The sequence below is a fragment of the Bos mutus genome, chromosome 24 (assembly GCF_027580195.1).
Source record: "Bos mutus isolate GX-2022 chromosome 24, NWIPB_WYAK_1.1, whole genome shotgun sequence".
Taxonomy (NCBI): Eukaryota; Metazoa; Chordata; class Mammalia; order Artiodactyla; family Bovidae; genus Bos; species Bos mutus.
Window position 1 is genome coordinate 47,937,025 of NC_091640.1, and position 23,326 is coordinate 47,960,350.

A 23,326-nucleotide genomic window follows, 5' to 3' on the forward strand; every position below is an offset into this window, starting at 1 on the left:
ACCACTTGCGATGTAATCTTTAAACAAATGCTCTCATTTTGAGTCTAGTGTGCAAACTTGCTCTCAGCTGCACACAGTGTCTCAGGGTCCAGAACTTCACTGAACCATATTTTTTTGAAAAGAAACGTCTAGTCTTTGGCCAAAGCAGAGAGGGGAAGTTTACAGGAGGGGCTCTGGGTGTAAGGATTCTTCATGCAAATTTTCAACCAGTTCCCAAGTTTTCAAAGCCATTCCTCATCTTACCTTCAGAAGTATGTGACTCCCATTTCTGCTCTGCTTGAGGGTTGGCAGGGGGTGGGATGACTGCTTCTCGAGATTTCTTCTCACTACCCACCCTTGGGTTTCATCTCTCTGCTCAGTGAGCAACTGTCCATCCATAGACTTTTCGCTTCCACATCTTTGCTGACATCTTCACCTGCTCTCTGCTCCTCTCCTGCTCTCACTGTCCTTGGGGCATCAGGCTCTGTCATTTTCTTTATTGCCATGGGTGGAGGGATGATTAGAAAGGGGGCTGAGATAAATAGATGTGGCCAAGGCATCGTGTTTAACCAGAAGTCTCCTTCCGGGCTGCTCTAGGTGGCATTTCCGCTCCCAGAACCAGACAGCATCCTGCCTCACACACTGCAGCCTGCACTCCCCTCCAGAGCCCTGAGCACACACGGCTGCCCTGCCCACCCCGCCAGGGCAGCCAGTTCCTAGCGCACTGCCCAATTCAGGGTCCATAGACCCCTGTCCTCTGCTCACACTTGCTCTGACTGCAGTGCCAGGAGCTTCTAGTGAGTTCCACCCACTCTTGTCAACAGTCCTCAGCTCCCACTCCCATTTAAGTTGCTCCCTCACCTGCTCAACTTGAGTACGGAACCTGGATGAATACAGCAAGCAACATCCCCGCATTGAAGACACAGTGATGTCCCCAGACACTCTGCAGAGTGGCTTGGTCATGAAGAAGCAGCCAAGAACCCGTCACAGGCACAGGCTACCCCAAATCATCCACATCTTCCACCTGGTCTCTTTTGCAAACCTCCTTGAGTCCACAGGTCAGAAAATCCCACCCAGACACATTCTAGAATCCACTCTAATATGCAGTCCTGGCAGATGGCCCAAAGTGGCCGATCCCAAGCAAGACAAGGATGGCCAATCTAACCCCTGCCACGGAGACAGATTCTTTATCAACACCAGGCTCATGGATACTCTACGACACCAACCACAAGCAGGCAGGCATGAAACATCTAATACCACAGGCACCAAGTGTAAATCTAGAGCAGAGGACACTGGCTAGCGCCTTATTACAGTTTTCTTGTCAATATGATTAAAATTCACTGAGTCATTAGGATCAAGTCTTCCAGAAGTACTGTGCCCCTCACGAAGTGTGGCCCAGAGCTGCCATCAGCCATCTGCCCTCCTCCAGGCTCAGACTGTATGCAGCAGCAGTCTAATAAAGGCGCTGGTCCACGCAGCCTTGTGGGTGGGCAAGAAGTAGGTGGACTCTCTCTCTCGGGCAGCCTTGAAAAGCCACAGATGTGGTCTCATTCTCTGGGGGAGAGGCCAGTGGTGAATGGCTCTTCTTAGCCCATGCAGGGCAGGGCCACTGCCCTGGGCACTGCCCTCTCGTCCCCACACAGATGGAGACACGCCCACAGCAACGTAGGCCATGGCACCTGGGCAGGCGGGCTCTGCTTTCCATACAAGATTGGGTCTAAGCAGCCGAACACCTCAAATCTCATTTAAGCCCACGAAAGGCATTGTCATTTAAGCCATTTCTGTAAAGTGAATCATTCCCCCTCCGCAATCCCCTCTCCTCCTACAAAGCGCATCATTTATCCTTTCTTCAGAGATTCAGAGTCTGAAACCCCGGCATGCTGTAGAGAAGACTCAGCTACTTTAAAATGATTGTTTGAAAATAACAATAACAATACCGGAAACTCCCACCCTCCCCTGACAGCTGTGCCTGAGTGCCTGGAAGCAGTTACAAGCCTCGGCTGAAAACCCAGGAGGCTGGCGGCCCACTGAAGAGATGCTTCTGTAGATCCTGGTCAACCTGATCAGATCTCATCTGCGATCCATTCCCATGACGACACCACCCTGGCTCCACCCGGTCCACCCTCTGGCAAGGTCTGGACGGAGCCCCGGTGATTCATGACTTGGATTTTCCAAGCGTCTCTTCCTCCTTCCCTGTTGTGGAGCCCTGCTTCTCCATCTGCACTCACAGGTGTCCTGCCTTTCCCCAAGCCTCTTCCCTGTGTCTTTTCCAGAGCCATCTCCATTGTCTTGGCCTCAGGCATCTCTTTCTTTAAAAATCTGTGATGAAATATTCCAGACATACAAAGAGGCATATAAAATAACATCACAAACACCTGTGTCCCCACCACCCGGCCGCATAAATAAAAGGCAGCTCTGTCTAGTCCCGGGCCCATATCCCTCTCGGACGCCACGCCTCCCAGCAGCCTTTGTTCCGTTCTTCCTCGGGAAAAGCCCAGGTTGCCACACACTTCCAGGTGTCACCTGGACTCTCTGCATTAATTCTCCCTCTGCCCTTCTTGGTGGGCACCCCCAGCCCCCAGCTTCCCATCTCCCTTTGTGATTTGACTGCTTCCTTATCCCAGAGGACTGCCCTCGTGGCTCAGATGGTAAAGAGTCTGCCTGCAATGCGGGAGACCTGGGATCAATTCCTGGTTCAGGAAGATCCCCAAGAGAAGGGAATGGCAGCCCACTCCAGTATTATTGCCTGCAGAATTCCATGGACAGAGGAGCCTGGCGGGCTACAGTCCATGGGGTTGCAGAGAGTGACTGACACACTTTCTTATCCTAGAGGGGACCGGCTCGCCAAGGCCCCAGTCTCCCTGGAAGTTACACAGGTGGGCCAGTGGACCTAGGACTTGCAGTGGGTGATACCACAGGCAGGACTACGTCCTTCCTTCCCTCACCAGTGCGCTTGTGGACATGCATGACTTCTTTGTCCATCAGGTGCTGGGCTGGGAAGGAGGCTGGACAGGGGAACACTCTGCCTTCCGTGCCTTGCAGTCCCTGGGGGGCAACATACATATGCACAGAGGCAGCCCCAAAATCAACTGGGCAGCCTGGGATCTGGGGGATCCACCTGTGAGGCAAGCATGGGAGCTGCTGAGGCCTGGGGAGGCTGAGAAGGACTGAGGCTAAGCTCCTGGGGTGGCTGAGATGGAGACAGAGAGGGGCAGGGTGGGACCTTCCAGATGAGAGCAAGTAAGTCAGTAGGGAGAGTGGGCAGAGAAGGGACCCAACCTGGCAGCGGAGGATGGAGATGAGGTGGACAGAGCCCAGCTGGGTGGGGTGTGGGGTAGCACTGGGCTGAGGAGGTGGGTGTTGATCCTGGGAAAGTGGGGGTGCCCGCTTCTGCCAGGCCCACCGGGTTCTCAGATCCCGCTCAGAGGAGGGGTGCCCTTTCTCATGGCCTCCCCAGCCTGATCACTGACTGTGCTGTTGACATTGGCACAGCCCGGGCAGGGGTGGAGGGTGAGTGCCGAACGCCCTCTCACCTGCAGCCCGCCCAGGAAACAAAGGCGCCCACAGAGCCGGAAGGCTCCACAGTGCCTGGCGCCCAGCACACGGGGCAGGGGTGGAGTTCAGGCACGGGCGGCGTTCCGTGCCGCCTCCTGCCCATGCCCCAGCCTTGTTCTCCCCTGGGCCCTGGGCCGCCTGCCCCCGCCCCTTACTCACACTCACTGCCGCCCCAGCCCCGATCCAGGCCCTTTGTGGAGCAGGTGTGTTAGGGCACAGGTACCTGGCTTTGGTGCCATCTGTCAGCATTCACCCCTTTTCCTGTCCAAGGCCCTCAGTGCCACCTCCCTCTGGTCCCACCTTGCTAGCAAAGTCCATATGCCCAAGCGGCTGAAAACAACCCAAAGCGTGCCCTCGAGGGTGGCTGTAATTCGGCAGAGCCGAAGTCCTAGCTCAAGGTTCAGGCAAGGAGCAGGGAAGGCGTCTGCACTGAAACCCCCCTGCCGAGGACCGCGCGCCTCCCCGAGCTCCTCTGGGAAGGCCACGCTACACCTACCCTACCTGGGGAAACCCGGAAGCTGCTGAGAAGAAGGCTAACAGTATGAGTCCATTTTAATGATGCTCTGAGATGTGGATGAACAGACTCTGTCATCTCCTGATTCTAGAAACACGCTCTGATGGTGCCAGCAGCAGGGGCAGCAGCTCTATGGAGCTGCCTTCAGTCGCTTTTCTTTTTTTAATTAATTTTTATCGACATATAGTTGATTTACAATGTTGTGTTAGTTTTGATGTACAGCAAAGTGATTCAGATATACAAATTTGTTTTTCTTTTTTTGAGGTGGGGTGTGCTCTAGTGGTAAAGAATGGCACTAGTGGTAAAGAATCTGCCTGTGATACAGGGGACATAATGAGACATGGGTTTGATCCCTGGGCTGGGAAGATCCCCTGGAGAAGGACATGGCAACCCACTCCAGTATTCTTGCCTGGAAAATCCCATGGACAGAGGAGCCTGATGGCTACAGTCCGTGAGGTTGCAAGAGTCAGACACACCTTAGCGACTAAACCACCACCACCACCACCACCACCCAGGCCTGAACCAGGCAGCCCAGCCTGTCAGCCACAGTGTGAGGCCTTCCTTGCATGTCTGTAGTCGGGGACCCTCACCGATGGGCCTCACCCATTCTCTTCAAGATGCCCACCACCTTTTGCATCCTTTCTATCCCTGATTTATATACACCTAGTTGACTACTCCATGAGGTCATACTCTCTGGTGGAGAGAGAATACCCAGAATAGGGTCCCCCCAAAATAGACACACTTCAGGGGGGTAGCCCCCTCCTCTCCACCTCCCCAGTCGTCCCATACCCAGTCTTATACTCAAGACCCTGTAAACCTTCCCTATAAACCTTCCCAACCCCGACCCACACTGCTCTTCCCAGCTAAATGCACACTGCTCTCACTAGCTCTGTGCTTGCTGGATCATCGATTGGGAGTGTTCCCTTCTGGACTGTTTCTAAGGTAAAGCCTCAGAGTGGAAAGCCACTGTAGAGAATGACTAATTCCCCTTAAAACTTTGACGGGAGGCAAGGCCCACACAGAGCAGGAAGGCATGAATTAGAAGGCTTAGAGCTTGCTGGTGATGAGCAAGAGCTTGACCCCAGGTCTCCCACTCCAGTTTAAGGACCCCTCCTCCTTTTCAGGTAGTGTGGGCATTGCTGCCTTGTCTGCAGCGCAATCCTGGAAGATAAGGCCCGGCCAAAGTGGGGACCAAGGAGAGGGTTGCACAGATTAGGACCCTGTGAATGTCTGGTGAATGGTTGTGCTGGGTGTTCCAAGGCCCAGATGACCTCCATGCACTCACTCTTTCAGGGTCAGTGCACGCTTTTGCCAACAGAGCCCAGCCCAGGCCAGAGCCTCCTACAGAAAGCCAGGCATGATCTCTGGAGGGAAAGAGAGGCTGTGTAAATTCCATCTCCTTTGGTCCCACCGGTGATTTCCACGTGGCCTCTGCATGACCTCTCCTAGCCACTAAGCAAGAGGTAATGGTGGCAAGGGACAGTAAACAAGAAACAGCTGCTCAGCTGAGGGTGGGGTGGGGAGCAAGCTTGAGGGGGTTTATACCGGCCTAGGGACCAATGACCAGTGGTCCCCAGGGCCCAGAGAACATCCCTCTTTCTCTTCCTGCTGCAGGAAGGTTTTTCAGGACACTCAGTGAGCATTTATTGAGGGGCAGCATTCTGCAAAAGGCATTGGGGGATGTCCTTTCCCTTATAGTTTGGTTAAGACAAGACCTGAATTAGTAAATGAATTTTTAGCAAGGTGGCCAAATACGAAGTCCATAATCAAAAATCAATTGTATTTTCTATAGACTAATGATAAACAAATGCAAGATTAAAAAATGAAATTAAATGCCACTTACAATAGCATTCAAAAAATTAAATGCCTAAGAAATAAATCCAATGACATATGGGCATAGCATCTATACTGAGAGATATAAAACAATGTGAGAAAAATCAAAGTAAAAATTCAAGTATCAGCCGGCTCTTTGTGACCACACAGACTGTAGCCCGCCAGGCTCCTCTGTCCATGGGGATTCTCCAGGCAAGAATATTGGAGTGGGTTGCCATTCATTCTCCTGGGGATCTTCTCAACCCAGGGATCGAACCTGGGTCTCCTGAATTGCAGGTAGATTCTTTACCATCTGAGCCACCAGGGAAGCCCAAGAGAAATCAAAGATTAAACAAATAGAGGTGAAAGGATCAATAGTTTTCAGGTGTCTATTTTCTCCAGTTTGATCTACAGATTCAATGCAAGTCCAACAAAAATCCCAGCAGATTGGCCCACATGTGTTTGTGTATATGTGTGTGAAAACTGACAAGTGATTTTAAAATTATATGGAAATTCAAAGAATCTAGACTAGCCAAGGCAATATTGAAGAACAAAGTTGGAGAAGTTCCACTTTGTGATATCACGACTATAATATAAAGTTCGGTACTTGGACAGGTACTTAGACTGATAAATTAGATTTTATTAAAACGAAGAACATAGTTAAAAAATCATTCCGAGAGTAAAATGGCAAACCACAGAGAAAAGATACACGACAGAGAACTGATATGTAGAATATAGCACTGCAAATGAGAAAAAGACAGACATGCCAGTTAAAAAAAAATGGGAAAATATTTGAATTGGCACTTCACATAAAAGGATACCAAAGTAGCCACTAAACAAATAAAATCATGCACATGCAAAAATAACAGCACAGTGACGTACCACTACATCAACCAGAATGGCTAAAATAAAATACCAAAGTGTTGGTGAGGATATGGCGCAACTTAACTGTTAAATTTCTGATAGAAATGTAAATCTATAAACTAGTATTTCAAATAAGTGTTTGGCAATACCTATGAAAGCTAAATAGATATATACTAGAAAAGAGTTCAGCAAGTGAACTCTTAGGTATATACCCAACAGGAACAATATTTATGTACACTAAAAGATATCAGTACGAATGTTCATAGAAGGTTTTTTCCAAAATATTCTTAAACCAGAAGTGACCCAAATGTCCACCAGCAGTAGAACGGGTAGGTAAATTGTGGTATAGTCACACCATGAATACCACACGAACCTCTGGCATATTCTTAAAACTGGATGAATCTCGTGGATATAATGCCAAGTGAAATACAAAAGGAGTGAATACTGCAGGATTCCATCTATATGAGTTCAAAACAGCAAACTATTGCATGATGATAGAAATTATGGTGGTGTTTATTCTTGAGAGGGTCCCAACTGAAAAGAGCAGAGGGAGCCTTCCAGAGGGCTGGAATGTCCTCTAACATGACCATGCTTTGATTATGAGAGTGTTGACTCTCGTAAAAATTCTTCAAGCTTTACATTTCAGATTTGAGCACTTTACCAAGAAGGTGGAGGGGCAGGGGCAGGACTTCAGTGGGGAGACAGGAAGAGAGTAAAGCAGGACCAGTCAGGGTATAAGTGAGGGCTAAAGCTGGCATTGGGTGGCTGTCCTAACCCAGGGGCCTAGCTGACGGAGCAGAATTCGAGTAAAAAGGTTAATGCATTGGAAGTCAGCCCCAAAGGTAAGAAGACACCTGCACCAGCACCTAGTCCTCTTTGAAAAGACAAGTAAACAAGAGTGACCTTTGGAAAGGGGTCATCAAGTGCAGCTGCCACTGCGGGGACCATCCTCTGATGTGGCCACTGGGGACCAAGAGGCCGGTATCTCAGGCCTTGGTTTGTTTCAAAGGCTGGCTGCTCTGGAGGAAATTAATAAATGAGTTTTCTTCTCTTCTTCTCTTTTTTTTTTTTTTTAAATCCAATCTGCAAACACACTTCTCTCCTACTTATTTCCTGGGAGAGGAAGAGGGGGAAAACAATTGGCTCGGAGCCTGCAGCCTTACCCAGATAAGAGAGATGTGGCTTTACTTCTGTATAATTCCTGCAGGCTCTTTAACTGTTTCCACCTACCCAATGTGGAATCTGTTGCCTGCCCCAGGAGGGCTCTGTTAGCACTTCTTGCCCGGCCTGATCTGGAAGCTCTGGGTATCCAGCCTCATCCACCCGCTTCCCACCGTCCCAGACTCTCTGTTGGCATAAGGATGGCTCAAGGGGCCACTTCCTTATCTGCTCCTCCTTTCCCCACGTAGTTTGTGATTTATTGATATTTGTTTGCTTTGAGCCATCCGGCAATCTGGTTTTATCCCCCCACCCCACGCCCGGCACTCGTATTAGCATGGCTCTGGAAGTCTGTTATTTGGATTTGCTCTCCATCTGTCCCGCGCTCCGTGTTGCTGTTCTCCATGCTATACTGTTTAAAAATAAAGTCGAAAAAGTAACAACTAAATAGATGACAGCCTGGCAAAAACAGCAGCTGTTGCCCATAAGGCAAAATAGAAAATATTCTCCTGGATGTGTTTATACAGAGATGGATATTGCAGAGTGAGATAGACAAGAAAGAGGTCTCAGCCAGCGCAAGATCGTTTAACCCTCTGATGCTGAGAAGAGGATGGATGAACCACGCTGGCACCTGTCAGTCCTTGGCTTCAAAATGCGCTGCACAGAGTCTAAAGAGTCTGGACAGGCATTTGGTTGGTGGCTGGAAACCTCTATGAGATGAGTATCTGCATTCTGACTTCAGGTACAAGACAGATCTAAGTCAAATAATCAAGCCCAGGCACTGGGACTGATACAACAATGAATTTCCCATGAATTCTGTCCCTGACAAACTTAAATCTTAGTTGAGTTAGCGTGACACAAATTTACCAAAAGTTCGCAAGAAAATTCATTTAAAACTTCTGTCATATGACATGCTCCAATACTTTGGCCACCTGAGGCGAAGAGCCAACTCATTGAAAAGACCCTGATGCTGGGAAAGATTTAGGGCCGGAGGAGAAGGAGGTGACAGAGTATGGTTGGTTGGTTGATATCATCGACTCAATGGACACGAGCTTGAGCAAACTCCGGGAGATGATAGTGAAGGACAGGGAAGACTGGCGTGCTGCCGTTGCCAAGAGCCGGACACGACTGAGCAGATGAACAACAATGACCTCAAAAGCAGAAGTGACACAAGAAAAAATAAATCAGACTTATTCAAATTTAAAACTGTTTTCCTTCAATGAATATCATCAAGAAAGTAAAAAGACAACCCACAGAATGTAAAAAAAAAAAAAAAAGTGCAAAGCACATACCTATAAAGGACTTCTGTGTATAATGTATAAAGACATCTTAGAATTCAAAAATAAAAAGACAACTCAATTTTTAAAATATGGCCAAAGGGTCTTAATTAATATTTCTCCAAAGAAGATATACCAACGGCCAATAAGCATCTTTGCTCACCATCAAGGAAACGGAAATCAAAAACACAAAGAGACACTACCTCACACCTGTTCAGATAACTAGAATCAAGAAATCAGCTAAAAACGAGTATCGGCGAGGATGTGGAGAAATTGGAAGCCTCATGCACTGCTGATAGGAGTGTAAAATTGTGCAGCCACTTTGGAAAACATTCTGGCAGTTCTTCAAAAGCTTAAATACAGAGTTACCATATGATCCAGCAATTCTACTTTTAGCTATCTACCCAAAAGAAATGAAAATATATGTCCACACATAAGCTTATACAGGAATATTCATATCAACATCACTCAAAATATGGAAACAAATGCCCATCTGTTGAATGGATAAATAAAATGTGGTATATCCAAATAGTGGAATGTTTTCCAGCATAGAAAAGAGTGAAGTTCTGATATATGCTACAATGTGGATGAACCTTGGAAACATTATGCAAAGTGAAAGAAGCCAGTCACAAAAGACCAATGTGACATGATTACATTTACATGAAATATCCAGAAGAGGCAAATCCATAGTGACAGAAAATAGATTAAGTGGCTGCCAGGGGTTGGAGGAGGAGAGAACGAGGAGTGACTGCTAATGGGTATAGGGTATCTCTTTGGGGTGATGAAAATGTTCAAGAGTTAGACGGTGGTGATGGTTGCAAACTGTGTGAATATATTAAAAACTATTGAATTATATATTTTAAATGGGTGAGTTGAATAATAAATGAATTACATCTCAGTTAAGTTTTTAAAAATCCATAAAGTTTATACCGAGAGGCAAAAGAATAGCCAACTCAATATGGAAGGAAAAGAATAAAGTTCGAGGACTGACACTATCTGACTTCACGATGCATTATAAAGATATAAGAATCAAGACAATGTAGTATCAATGAAATAACAAACAACTAGATCAATGGAACAGAATAGAGAACCCGGAAATAGACCCACATAAATACAGTCAACTGATATTTGACAAAGGAGCAAAGACAATACTGGTGGCTCAGACGGTAAAGAATCTGTCTGCAATGCGGGGAGACCCAGGTTCAATCCCTGAGTCAGGAAAGATCCCCTGGAGAAGGGAGTGTCTACCCACTCCAGTATTCTTGCCTGGAGAATTCCATGGACAGAGGCTACAGTCCATGGGGATCACAAAGGCTTGGACACAACTGAGTGACTAACACAAAGACAACACAAGGAAAAAGTATTTTCAATGGAGTTGGAGCAACTGCATATCCACAAGCAAAAAAAAATGAACCTAGACACAGATCTCACACCCTTCACAAAAATTAACTCAGAGTGGATCATCAACCTAAATGTGAAATGCAAAACTATAAGACTCCTAGAAGAAAACATAGGAAAAGCCTAGATGACTTTGAGCATGGTGATAACGCTTTAAATAAGAACACCAAAGATACAATCCATGATAGAAATAATTGATAAGCTGGATTTGTTAAAATTAAAAACTTCTTCTCTGTGAAAGACACTGTCAAAAGAACATGAGAGAAAATACTTACAAAAGTCACATAGGATGAAGGACTATTACACAAAATACACAACCCTTGAAACTCAACAATAAGAAGATGAACAAACTGATTAAAACTAGACAACAGACGTGAGCAGGCAGCTCACCAGAGAAGGCGAGTAAGCATATGAGCCTCAGCGACCGACCAACAACAACGAAGCATATGAAAATATGTCCAACATCCTATGTCGCTAGAGAATTGCAAATTAAACCAAAAAGGAGATATCACAAGATTCAAAACACTGACAACAGCAAATGCTGGGGAGGCTATGGGAAGCCAGGCGCTCTCACTGCTAGTGGGAAGGCAAAATGGTGCAGTCCGTTTGGGAGACCGTTTGGCAGTTTCTTACAGAATTAAACACACTATTCAACTTCCCTGGTGGTTCAGTGGTTAGGAATCTGCCTGCCAATGTTGAGCACATGGATGCGATCCCTGGTCCAGGAAGATTCTACATGACAAGCGGCAACTAAGTCCATTGATTACAACTACCGAGGCCCCATGTCCAAGCTACTGAAGTCCATGTGCCTAGAGCCTGTGCTCTGCAAGAGAAGCCACTGCAATAAGAGGCCTGTGCACAGCAACCAGAGAATAGCCCCCATTCCCTGCAACTAGAGAAAGACTGCACAGCATCCAAGACCCAGGCAGCCAAAAATAAATGAAAAAAAAACTTTTTAAAGAAAGTGAAATGACATCCCAGAGAATGCTGCTGCTGCTGCTAAGTCGCTTCAGTCGTGTCCGACTCTGTGCGACCCCATAGACGGCAGCCCACCAGGCTCCCCCCGTCCCTGGGATTCTCCAGGCAAGAACACTGGAGTGGGGTGCCATTTCCTTCTCCAATGCATGAAAGTGAAAAGTGAAAGTGAAGTCACTTAGTCGTGTCTGACTCCTAGCGATCCCATGGACTGCAGCCCACCAGGCTCCTCCATCCATGGGATTTTCCAGGCAAGAGTACTGGAGTGGGGTGCCATTGCCTTCTCCGAATAGGAGGCAATATTTTCAAAACCAAAACCTAACAAACTCTTATCAAACAATCCAGCAATCATGCTCCTTGGAATCTACCCAAATGAATTGAAAACTTATATTCATACAAAATTCTGCACAAAGATGTTTGTTGCAGTTTTATTCATAATTACCAAGACTTGAAAGCAACCAAGAGGTCCTTCAGTAGGTAAACGGATAAAAACTTTGGTGCATTCAGACAATGGAAAACTATTCAACACTAAAAAGAAATGAGCTACCAAGTCACGAAGATACATGAAGGTACTTTAAATGTAAACTACAAGTGAAAGAAGCCAATCTACAAAGGCTACATGCTGTATGATCCCAACTATACTACACTCTTAAAAAGGCAAAACTTTGGAGACTAAAGCAATCTATAGTCACCAAGGGAGGGATGGCTGAGCAAGAAGAACACAGAGGGTTCTTGGGGCAGTGAAACTGTTCTGTAAGATACAATGGTGGATATATGTCATTATACAGTGTTCTGTAAGATACAATGGTGGATACATGTCATTATACAGTGTTCTGTAACATACAATGGTGGATACATGTCATTATACAGTGTTCTGTAAGATACAATGGTAGATACATGTCATTATACAGTGCTATAACCCATAGGATATACAATACCAAGAGTGAACCCAAATGCTGACTGTGGACTTTGAGTGATTATGTTGTGTTTATCAAATGTACCACATGAACCACTCAAGTGGGGGACCTTGATAATTCATGTGTGGAGACAGGGTGTATGTGAGAAGTCTCTGCACTCTCTGCTCAGTTATGCTGTGAACTTAAAACTGCTCTTAAAAATCAAGTTTATTAATTACAAAAAAAAAAAAAAAATCCAAGCCAAGAGAAGAGAAGGGCCAAGTTAGTTTATGACTCATTGCTGAATGGCTCATGTGGTACGTAACACTGGACCAGACCCGGTGGCTTTGTGATCTGGTTGTGAGCCTACATCCTAGTATCCCTTCACCTTCCCCATCTCCAGGACCTTGTTTTCAACCACACGGTGCCTTACTTTGGTTTCCCTTTTCCCGAACCACCAGTGTCAGGAGGTCAACCCAGCCAGGAGAGCGTGCTGTGGAAGAACTCTCAGCGAGGGCCCTAATCACAACTGGACCAGCGTATTCTGCGCTCGTGTTGAGTGGACCCACTCTCACCCTGGGAGTCGCCGTCTTCACTGGCCTCTCCCACACGCACTAGAAGACACAATGGCCCTGACTGCAAAGCCTGCTGAGGGCATTCCCGTGAGAACACTCTACATTCACCAGCACCTCATTACTCTTCCTTTAAAACATTTATTTATTTATTTGGTTGCACTGAGTCTTAGTTGTAGCATGTGGAATCTAGTTCCCTGACCAAGGATCAAACCCAGACAGCCTGCATTGGGAGCATGGAGTCTTAGCCACCAGACCACCAGGGAAGTCCCAGCACCTCACTACTCTTGACATAAGTGAATTCTTGACATAAGTGAAGCAAACACCTTAACTCCATCAGATCTGAAAAGAAAACTACTAACTTTTACACAATAGTAAAAAGAACAGGGCAGAGAAAGTATGTGCTTGACTCAAATTTATTAACCTCTCCTTTGGGCACTGGTTCTGACTGTTCTGAGCTAAAAGCAGTGCATCCCGTGTGCTTAAAGAACTTGCCCCAGAACTTGGGCCAGGATGAGAACTGGTGCTTAAACAATAAGGGCTGGCTGGCTAACGGACCATATCATGGGTAGGAACAGACTGAGCTTTCAAGGGTGGGTGGCTCCACGGAGCTGTCAAAAGGCAAGGCTGGAATGAAAAATGGCCTCCGCAATGCACAGCTGTGACGACGTGTGGGGCAAATGCAGGACGAGGTGAGTCAGAGCTACCTGGACATGCACCAGCCTGTCCCTCCATGAGAGCGGGCATCGTGTGCAGGCAGGGAATGGGTGGCAGTGCCCGAGGGGCTGTGTGCTGCCTGCTGCACGACGCCCACCTGGAAGGGCTGGTGGTTTCTTCTTCTCTAAGTCTTTTTTTAAATTGTAGTTAACATACAGATAACATAAAATATAGAAAACATGAAATTTACCATTGTAACCATTTCAAGTGTACAGTTTGGTAGCATCATGCCCATCCACACTGTTGTGCAACCATTACCACCCTCCACCTCCAGAACTTTTTCATCTTCCCAGACAAAATTCTACACCCATTAAATACCAACTCCCCAGTCCCTCCTACCCCTGCCTCTGACCACCACCATCTACTTCCTGTCCCTATGAATCTGATATATCGGACGGGCTGGTGCATGTCCAGGTAGCTACAGTTACCCTAGATAACTATATTAGTGGAGTCGTACAGTATTTGTACTTCCGTGATTGGCAAGTTTCACTTAGCATGATGTGTTCAAGGTTCATCTGAGTTGTAGCATGTGTCAGAATTTCCTTCCTTTTTACAGTTGAATAACATTTCATTGTATGCACAGTCTATACAGACCACATTTGGCTTACCCATTCATCCATCGACAAACATTTGAGTTGCTTCCACTTTTTGCCTGCAGTGAATAATGCTGCTGCAAGCATGAATGCACAAGTATCCGTTCAAGTCTCTGCTTTCTTCTGGATGTTCTCCTGGAGACAGAATTGCTAGATCACATGGTCTCCACTTTAATGTTAGTTACCGTATCATATTTATGTGCTTTGAAAGCTCAGAAGGTCACCAATTTTTTTGTTTTGCTTTTGAAGTGAGCATAGCATAAAATATAAGTTGATTAATAAGTAAATCTCCCCTGAGATCTAGGTTAAAAAAAAAAAAAAACAGCCCACCATCATTATTCCATCTTGATGTTAACAGATCATGAGGGGACATCCAAGCCAACTCTCTATTCAGTGTGAGATTCTGCCAGAGGACCCCCATAGCGCATGATCATCTATCCTGAGTGGGAGCACTCCCAGTGACTGGGCACTCACTACCTTAGCAGGCAACTGATTTCACTGCAGGCAGTTTTATCTTCAAGTTCTTTCTGGTGCTGAACAGAAACGTGTGTTCTCCAGTCAGCCTCTAAAAAGGAAGAGTTCTTCTGTGGATTTTCTTGGCACAAGAGAAACCTGGGGAGGGTAGAAAATGCTGTCTTGGTCTCCAAGACTCACAGTCTTACAGTGGAGAGAGTGTTGGCTGATGTAACTGAAGTTACATAACCAACTGAATCATTTAGGGATAGGAGGCAAAAGGAGTAGCAACAGCTACACTGCCAATAGGAACTGAGGGAGGAAGAAATATCAGTGGCTGGTCATTGGCACTCACTCCCTCAGGGACAAAGGTGTGAGTTAGAAACCCCCAAACCTAGGTCTCTAGGCCAAACTCCTTTCTCAAGCCTTGGGCTCCTGTTCCAGAGTGAGTGAGGATGAAGACGGGGTCCTTGTAAAACATCCTCTCCTTCAGTCAGTCCCACGCCTGTCCGTCCTGAGTCTGTCAAGCCCAGGTACTGGTTGCCTGTGGAATCCAACCCTCCTCTCCATCCCCTGGCTCCCTCTGCCAGGAGACCCTCCCCATCCATTATGGGTGGAAACGTGTCCCTCCAAATTCACGAAATTCATATGGAACTCCTTACCCCTCGTATCTGTGAATGTGACCTCATTTGGAAATAAGAGTCGTTGCAGATGTAACTGTTTACGGAGAGGTCATACTGGAGTAGGGTGGGCCCCAATCCAATGAAAAACGGGGACATGTGAAGATGAAGGCAGGTGTTGGGGTGACGCTTCTACAAGCCAAGAACACCAAAGACAGAAGGAACACAGAAGACTGACAGCAAGATACGTGGAGCCAGCGGAAGCAGGGGGCAGTTTCCCCGACAGCTTCCGGAGGAGCCCATCCTGCCGTAGCGTGACCTCAGACTTCCGGTCTCCAGAACTGTGAGAGAAGAACTGGTGTTGTTTGAGTTCCCCAGGCTGTGGGGCTTTGTCATGGCAGCCAGCGCAAACCTGTACACCATTCCTCCCCAGACTCCTTTTGTTGTTCAGTCGCCCAGTCATCTCTGACTCTTTGCGACCCCACGGACTGCAGCTCTCCAGGCTTCCCGTCCTTCACCATCTCCCGGAGCTTGCTCAAACTCATGTCCTTTGAGTCAGTGATGCATCCAACCGTCTCATCCTCTGTTGTCCCCTTCTCCTCCTGCCTTCAGTCATTTCCAGCATCAGGGTCTTTTCCAGTGAGTCAGCTCTTCGCATCAGGTGGGCAAAGGATTGGAGCTTCTTAGGTAGACTCTAAACTCTGTCTTCAAACTCTCCTGTCCTCCCTTCTGCTGCCCTTTAGCCTCCACACAATCATCAGAAACATCCCTGAGACACAGAGCTGATACTGCCCCTCCTAGAATGAAGGCAGAGCCCAGGGGGGCTGAGATGGCTGCAACCCAGCAACACGTGGAGCACAGGCTTGTCCAGGAGCAAATGGGTGAACGGTGAGTGAGAGCTGGGGGTCACAGGCCTGGGTGTCTCTCACACAGGACAACCAGGAGACACAGTGCAGTCTGGTTTCACCAAGGCATCTGCTAGTAGTATTGTTGTTACCGTTGTTGTTTAAATTAAAAGCACACTTGCCCTTTACTGCCTTAAAGCATTTTGTTAAGTCTCCTTACCCTGGATCTGCTCCCCTCTGTCTGAGAACTGCCCTTTCCACTCAGGCCTCTGCTCCCACCTGACAGCCCCCTGCCCTGGGCCCATCGCCCATATGCCCTACACCCTTGCCCTCGGTCCTCTAGCCATCAGGAACCCGGCCTGTACTCTGAAGGCCGCTGTCTGGGTGCTGAGAGTGGAGGCCTCTGCTCCAGGCTGCTGGGGCTCTCTCAACTGCCGCTTCGGGCCTCCAACAAGCCCCAGGCAGGGCCCTTCCCATCCTTGGGGTCCACTACAGTTTGCCAGCTCACCCCATCCTCCTTCGGCAGTAACAGCACCCCTGCCCCAGGCCCTTTCAGTCCACTACCTCACTGGACCCTCCAGCCTGGGCCCTGACTGGGGGGCTGGGTTAAGATACCTGGGGTCTCCAGCTCATCGCCGCTGCAGCGAGTTCCCAGTGAACCGTCTGTGGTAGAGCCGCCCTGAGCCCCACTCCCTCCTGCTGCACTGCACACACTGCTGGCTCCTGCCCTCCCCAGACCAGGCCGTGATGTCAGCCTCCTGGTGGAATCTGGCCTCGGTCAGCGGAGGAAACAGTAGTGACGAGGACCACGCAAGCATCTAGCGAGAGACCGACCTGCACGCGGGTCCCCGGCCCCCAAACACAGCAATTCACAGACTCCTCACCACCTCCTTGAAAGGCGGACACTACTCTTATCTCTGTGTTCCAGGTGAGGACCTGCGGGTCACACAGCTTGAATGTGGCGTGGCGCGGGTCCCGGCCCGGGCAGTGACAGCGAGCTCTGTGTGCCCGTCCACACTAAGGATCACATGGCCCACGTGGACCTGCTCAGAGGCTGCGTTTTAACACGTGGCGATGCCTTCATCTGCAGAAGGAGCGCCTGAAATGGTGAAAAGGTGGGCCCAGTGGGAGGATGAGGGAAGAAAGACCTCTGAGCAGGGGTCTAGCCCACTGCACCCGCCCCCCACTTCCTCAGCCACAGTGGGAAGGATGATGGAGCAGCTGAGTGACTCAATCAGGTCCTCGTTTGGGCTAACTGGGGTCAGTAGGGAGGGCGGGATGAGTGAGGGAGATGGGAGGAGGTGGAGCCTACTAAAGTGAGGCAGAGGGGGTAAAGAGGGAGCCCTCCAAATGCCCATCGATGCCTGGAAGATGGCCTGGCAGCTGGGGGTGCTGGACAACACCTGTCCCATGAGATTCTGAGGCCCACAGACGTGGTGTAGAGCCTTCAGGCCCTCTCACTGGACCCACGGTCTGCTGCTGAGGGGCCTGGTAGACCCGACAACATCTGCTCTTGGACCAGAAGGCTGAGGCTCTGCTTCTCCTAGTTCATGTACGGGAGATCCACTCGAGAAGCTGCCGAACCAGCACCTGCACTCAGCCACCAGCCCAGCTCCCTCTGAAATCAGCACAGTTAGGTTCACTCACAGACTGGTTTGGTCTAGAGCAAGCGCTGTTTGGATCTTATCCAAATCAGACACAGGCCAGGGCGGAGAGGAGCTGAATTAATACACATCAGCCAAGAGCTAGTAAGCCAAGGCTGCAATCCCAGCACCCACATCTGGGGTGCGAGTCTGGAACTTGCTCAGTGATGCTGGGCTCTGGCTCAGACAGTGGCAATGCCTTCTTTCCTCCCTACACATGGGGGCAGAGCAAGGAGAACTCTAAGCAACAAGTATTTATTGAGCATCTGAGTGCTAGACACTGCGCTGAATGAGGGGGACATAGCTCACAACCCAGACTGCCAAGGGTCAACCCACAGAGCTTAGATTTTCACCTGCATGCCATCCTTATGTCCCAGGTACCCAGGGTCCCAACTTTCAGATTCTTACCCACAATCCAGCCTTAAATCCAGGTTCAGAGGGCCTCTGCCCTACTGTGTGGGAAAATAAACCCACCAAGAGCCAGCAATAGTGATAGTGAGAAGTTATAAGTGTCATGTACTTTTCTAAGTGCTAACTTTTCTAAGTTCATTTAATTCTAAAGGAAATCAGTCCTGAACATTCATTGGAAGGACTGGTGTTGAAGCTGAAACTCCAATACTTTGGCCACCTGATGCGAAGAGCTGACTCATTTGAAAAGACCCTGTTTCTGGGAAAGATTGAAGGTGGGAGGAGAAGGGGATGACAGAGGATGAGATGGTTGGATGGCACCACTGACTCAATGGACATGAGTTTGAGTGAACTGGAGTTGGTGATGGACAGGGAGGCCTGGCGTGTTGCAGTCCGGGGGTTGGAAAGAGTCGGACACAACTGAGCAACTGAACTGACTGAACTGAATCCTTGGAATAACCCAGTGAAACAAATATTACCATTGATTCCGTTTTCCAGTGGAGAACATGGAGGGACAGAAGGCTACAGTAACTCACCTTGCACGTCAGTAACTGGCAAGGGGACCACTTACTGGCTGTGTGCGTCTTACCTCCCCCACCACCTCTCACTTTCCCCACGATCCCACCCCAATCTCAAGTCCCTACTGTATGTTTCCTTTATTCTTCCCTCTGCCCTGCCACGAGCAAGCACGCAGTGAGCCCAGGATGCAGTCAAGGCTGCATCCTTGACTTGAGAAACAGGCTGGGCTCTAGGGTCAGCTCCCTGCCCTCCCTGCCAACTCCCCACCTGGATGACCTTGTGAGATGTGTGAGATGCTTGCCCAGCAGGGGACTGCAGTCAAAGAGAGGACGATGAAAGAGTGTGCTGAGAGCAGGACCATCTTTGCACAGGATTTAGGACCATCTTTGTACAGATTGCATGTCTGTTTCTTCTTAGCCATCCTAGGATGTAACTAAGGCAGGTGGTCATGATGTCATCCCCATCTCTCAGGTGAGAAAATCCAGGGTTGGGGAAGCAGGGGCTTTACCCAAAGCGGTCCTGGATGCCCCTCCATCCCTACCTCTTACTCCAGCCAGAGCAATTCTCCAAACCCCAGGTTTCCAAGGGAAGGTGAGGGCCTTCCCACACAGACACAGGGCACAAGGGACTATGCCTGTTCCAATATGTATAAATGTAACTGACACAGAACCATTACTAGACTTTACAAGCAGCCCCCTTTACTTGAGAAGGGCATGAGAAAGAATCTCCTTCAGCTTTCTCATCCCTCCATGGGAACTAGCAAGCAACCAGCTCTGCAAACCCTACACCCTGGGCTCAGCACCATAAAGAACTCCAGGGGAAGCAGCTAGAAATCTGAAAAGGGGAGGGGAGGAGGCAGATATAGAGCTAGAACATCTTGGTCCAGAGGGCCCTGCCTCTGAGACTGCCAGCCTTGAGCTGCATTCTGAGATAGCCAACCCCAAGTTCAGGCTCTGTGCCAGCGCATTAAAAAAAAAAAAAAAAAGAGTTCTGAAGACTAAATTGACAGGAAGATCCCAGCCCAGTAACTGCATGTGATTACAGCTGGGCTCCTGGACAAAAGAACTTCTCTGTTTCCCAAGGGAAGAGCTGGAGGATGGTTTTACACTGGGGCTGTGGAAGGGTCGCAGGGTCAGAGCAGCCTGGAGACCAAGCAGTGTCTCAAGGGTCAGCCCTGAGACCCAGCAGTGATGGTTTTGGCCCAGCAGAGACCCCAACAGAGGCAGCAGGATCAGGATAGGAAGTAAGGCACTTCCCCACCACATCCCTTCTAATCACCATCATTAACCTATTCTAGAAACCCGAGGGCTTCAACCCCAGGCTCCCTGGCTCGCCCACACCACCAATCAGCAAACCAGCAGGCAGCACATGTCTAAGAGATATCCAGTTAACCAGCTTTCGCAGGAGAGAGGGCGGGGGAAGGGGGCCCTGGTTCTAGAACAGTTTTTCCCACTTGAACACACTGTAATGAGTTATTTTACCGACAGACCCTTGTCACACATATGCACACATGCGGATGTGTGTGGGGGTAGGAGTTGTGGAAATGGCATCCCGGCTTAGCTCTTCATTGAGCTAGCCGAAGAAGTGACCAGAAGTCCCAGGTCTTAGTCCCCATTCTGCTACTATGACGTTGTCACTTAAACTTCTTTAGTCTCAACTTTTGCATCTATAAAATGGGAGAATTGCTTACTCTCTTCTTCAGTCCCTGAAAACAGGGGGTTTTCAGGGAGAGGATCTGATTTAGAGACTGCTGTTTTCTGACCTAATAATCTTTCTTCCCTTATGACTTAGAAACCTGGGTGACTTACCTACCTGAAAAAATTACATTGCTAAGTCAGCCTTACAGACGGAGGTGGCTAACAGGATATATGTAGCAGTTTTCTGGGGGGTTCACACAGTGTTAGTTGCTCCGTTGTGTCCGACTCTTTGAGACCCCAAGGACTGTAGCCCACCAGGCTCCTCTGTCCATGGAATTCTCTGGGCAAGAATACTGGAGTGGGTAGCCATTTCCTTCTCCAGGGGATCTTCTCAACCCAAGGATTGAACCCAGGTCTCTCATATTGCAGGCAGATTCTTTACCATCTGAACCACCAGGGAAGCCCAGGGGTTCACATAAAAGCTCATGAAGAGTCACATCAGGTGGAGCTGCAGTAGCCATCTTGGGCCATGAAGATGGTAAGGATGGTGGAATGGTGTGATAAAAATCCCATATAACTGTGACTATTTCATGCTGGCCCCAAACTGCCTATTTTTTGGCTTTCTTTACTGGAAAAAAATATTTTTTTGAAATTGCTTAAGACAGCACTCCCCAACCTGTTTGGCACCAGAGACCAGTTTCATGCAAGACAGTTTTTCCACAGACCAGGGGTAGGGGGCATGATTTTGGGATGATTCAAGCACATTAAATTTATTGTGCACTTTATTTCTATGATTATTACATCAGCTCCATCTCAGCTCATTGGGCATTAGATCCTGGAGGTTGGGGACCCCTGATTTAAGCCACTATTGTTTATGATCTCTATTGCTAACTTCGTTTTCTAAGTGATAGAGGACCCAGATGCATTTACACTAATAACCTATTCATCCAGCATCCTACATCAACTTCATGAAAGTCCACGAGAGTCACAAACCTAGAATCAATGGAGAAACCTCAAAACACTAGATCTGATGAAATAAAATTGAGGAGAACCAAATGATGGGAGAAAGGAGCTGCCATCAGCACAAGAAGAGCGTAGGCAGAAGCAGCAAGTAGACGCTGGGGCCACAGGGAGGGCCTCACAGAGAGGGCAGAAAGCAAAGGGGGACAGCGGACACCCTGCTGGCCTCCGCCCTGGAGCAAATGGCCACAAGGTGTCAGGTTCCCAGGGCGCCTCTGTACTTCACCGGAGGCAGCCATGGTAAGAACAGTTTTCCAGAACATTTGAGTTATGAGGGGCTCTGTCGAGTAAGCCAATTTTTAATCACAGCAAGTCTTAGTTCCAGTAAGAGCTCGTATCAAGGTCAGCACTGCTGCTGACTGGCTGAGGGCACGTCCACTAACCTTGTCAGGTCTTTCTCCTTATTTATAAACTGGGGATAATCACGGACACTATTCAGAGTTGTTGTGGACTACAGATAATGTTTATTAAACTACACACTTTGCACAACACTTGCCACATAGTAAATGCTCAGTAAACAGCTCAACAAACTAATGGGCTTCCCAGGTGGCTCTACTGGTAAAGAACCCACCTGCCAATGTGGGAGATGGAAGAGATGCAGGCTCGATCCCTGAGTCGGGAGGATCCCTGGAGGAGGGCGCGGCAAGCCACTCAGTATCCCTGCCTGGAGAATCCCATGGACAGGGGAGCCTGGTGGGCTGCAGTCCATACGGTCACAAAGAGTCAGACATGACTGAAGTGACTGAGTACACAGACTAATACATACTCTACACAGTAAAGGGCAATTATAATGAAATCATTAAAGGATCCCATATACTTTATTAACTCAGGCAACTACTTTCATTTTATATATATATGAAACACTTTCAGCAGAATATAGGTTGGGCTTGTGATTGGGACTGCTGCTGCTGCTGCTAAGTCGCTTCAGTCGTGTCCGACTCTGTGCAACCCCATAGATGGCAACCCACCAGGCCCCTCCATCCCTGGGATTCTCCAGGCAAGAACACTGGAGTGGGTTACCATTTCCTCCTCCAATGCATGAACGTGAAAAGTGAAAGTGAAGTCGCTCAGTCGTGTCCGACTCCTAGTGACCCCGTGGACTGCAGCCTACCAGGCTCCTCCATCCATGGGATTTTCCAGGCAAGAGTACTGGAGTGGGTTTCCATTGCCTTCTCAACAATCGCAAACGGCTACCCTCTTCTCCCATCTTTCTTCCCACTTGCTCCCAATCTCTTGGTCCTTAAACGAACACACCAACTGACATGTCTGTTAAGGGGACGTACATCTCAGTCAAAGGCTTTTGAACAGCAGGGCAGGAAGCGGTGGACTATGGAAGCGCTTCCCTATCACCGAGGGCCAAGGATTTTAAATTGTATGTGCATGACCCCTTCCCCACCGTCACTGGAAGTACCTGTGGGCAAAGCATGTATGTCGTATACCCTCCCATCCTCCAGGTACCATATGGGGCTTCGTCCAGAGTAGTGGCCAGTCTGTGTTCCCTGAGAGAGTGACTGTCCTCGTCCAGATCGTTAGCACTCCACTCTGTACCCAAAAGCACAGAGACAGCACCCCCTCTCTGTCTCCAGATCTGAGGAGAGCCACCCTCAGAAGAGCCCAAGCACAGCTGACTAGGCCAGGAGGTTGGACAGGCATTTGGGAATTAAAAGGCCAGTGTTCCATGTACAATCGGAGAAGAGAGAGATGCTAGCTCCACCATTTGGGGCAGGTGCCTTTACATTTCTGAGAGTTTGTGGGTGAACCAGCTCAACCCATTCCCCTTTTGACCAGTTCTCCAGTCACTAACTATGGTCTGAAAGAATTAGCCACGAATTAGGTTTCAGGCCGGAGACGGCAATGGCACCCCACTCCAG

General features: G+C 48.4%; 1 protein-coding gene across 6 annotated transcripts in view; it reads right to left on the reverse strand.

Annotated features, from left to right (window-relative positions):
* The window catches only part of ZBTB7C (zinc finger and BTB domain containing 7C), a 383,514-nt gene that overhangs the window by 174,380 nt on the left and 185,808 nt on the right, over positions 1 to 23,326 (reverse strand). The window lies entirely within an intron of this gene.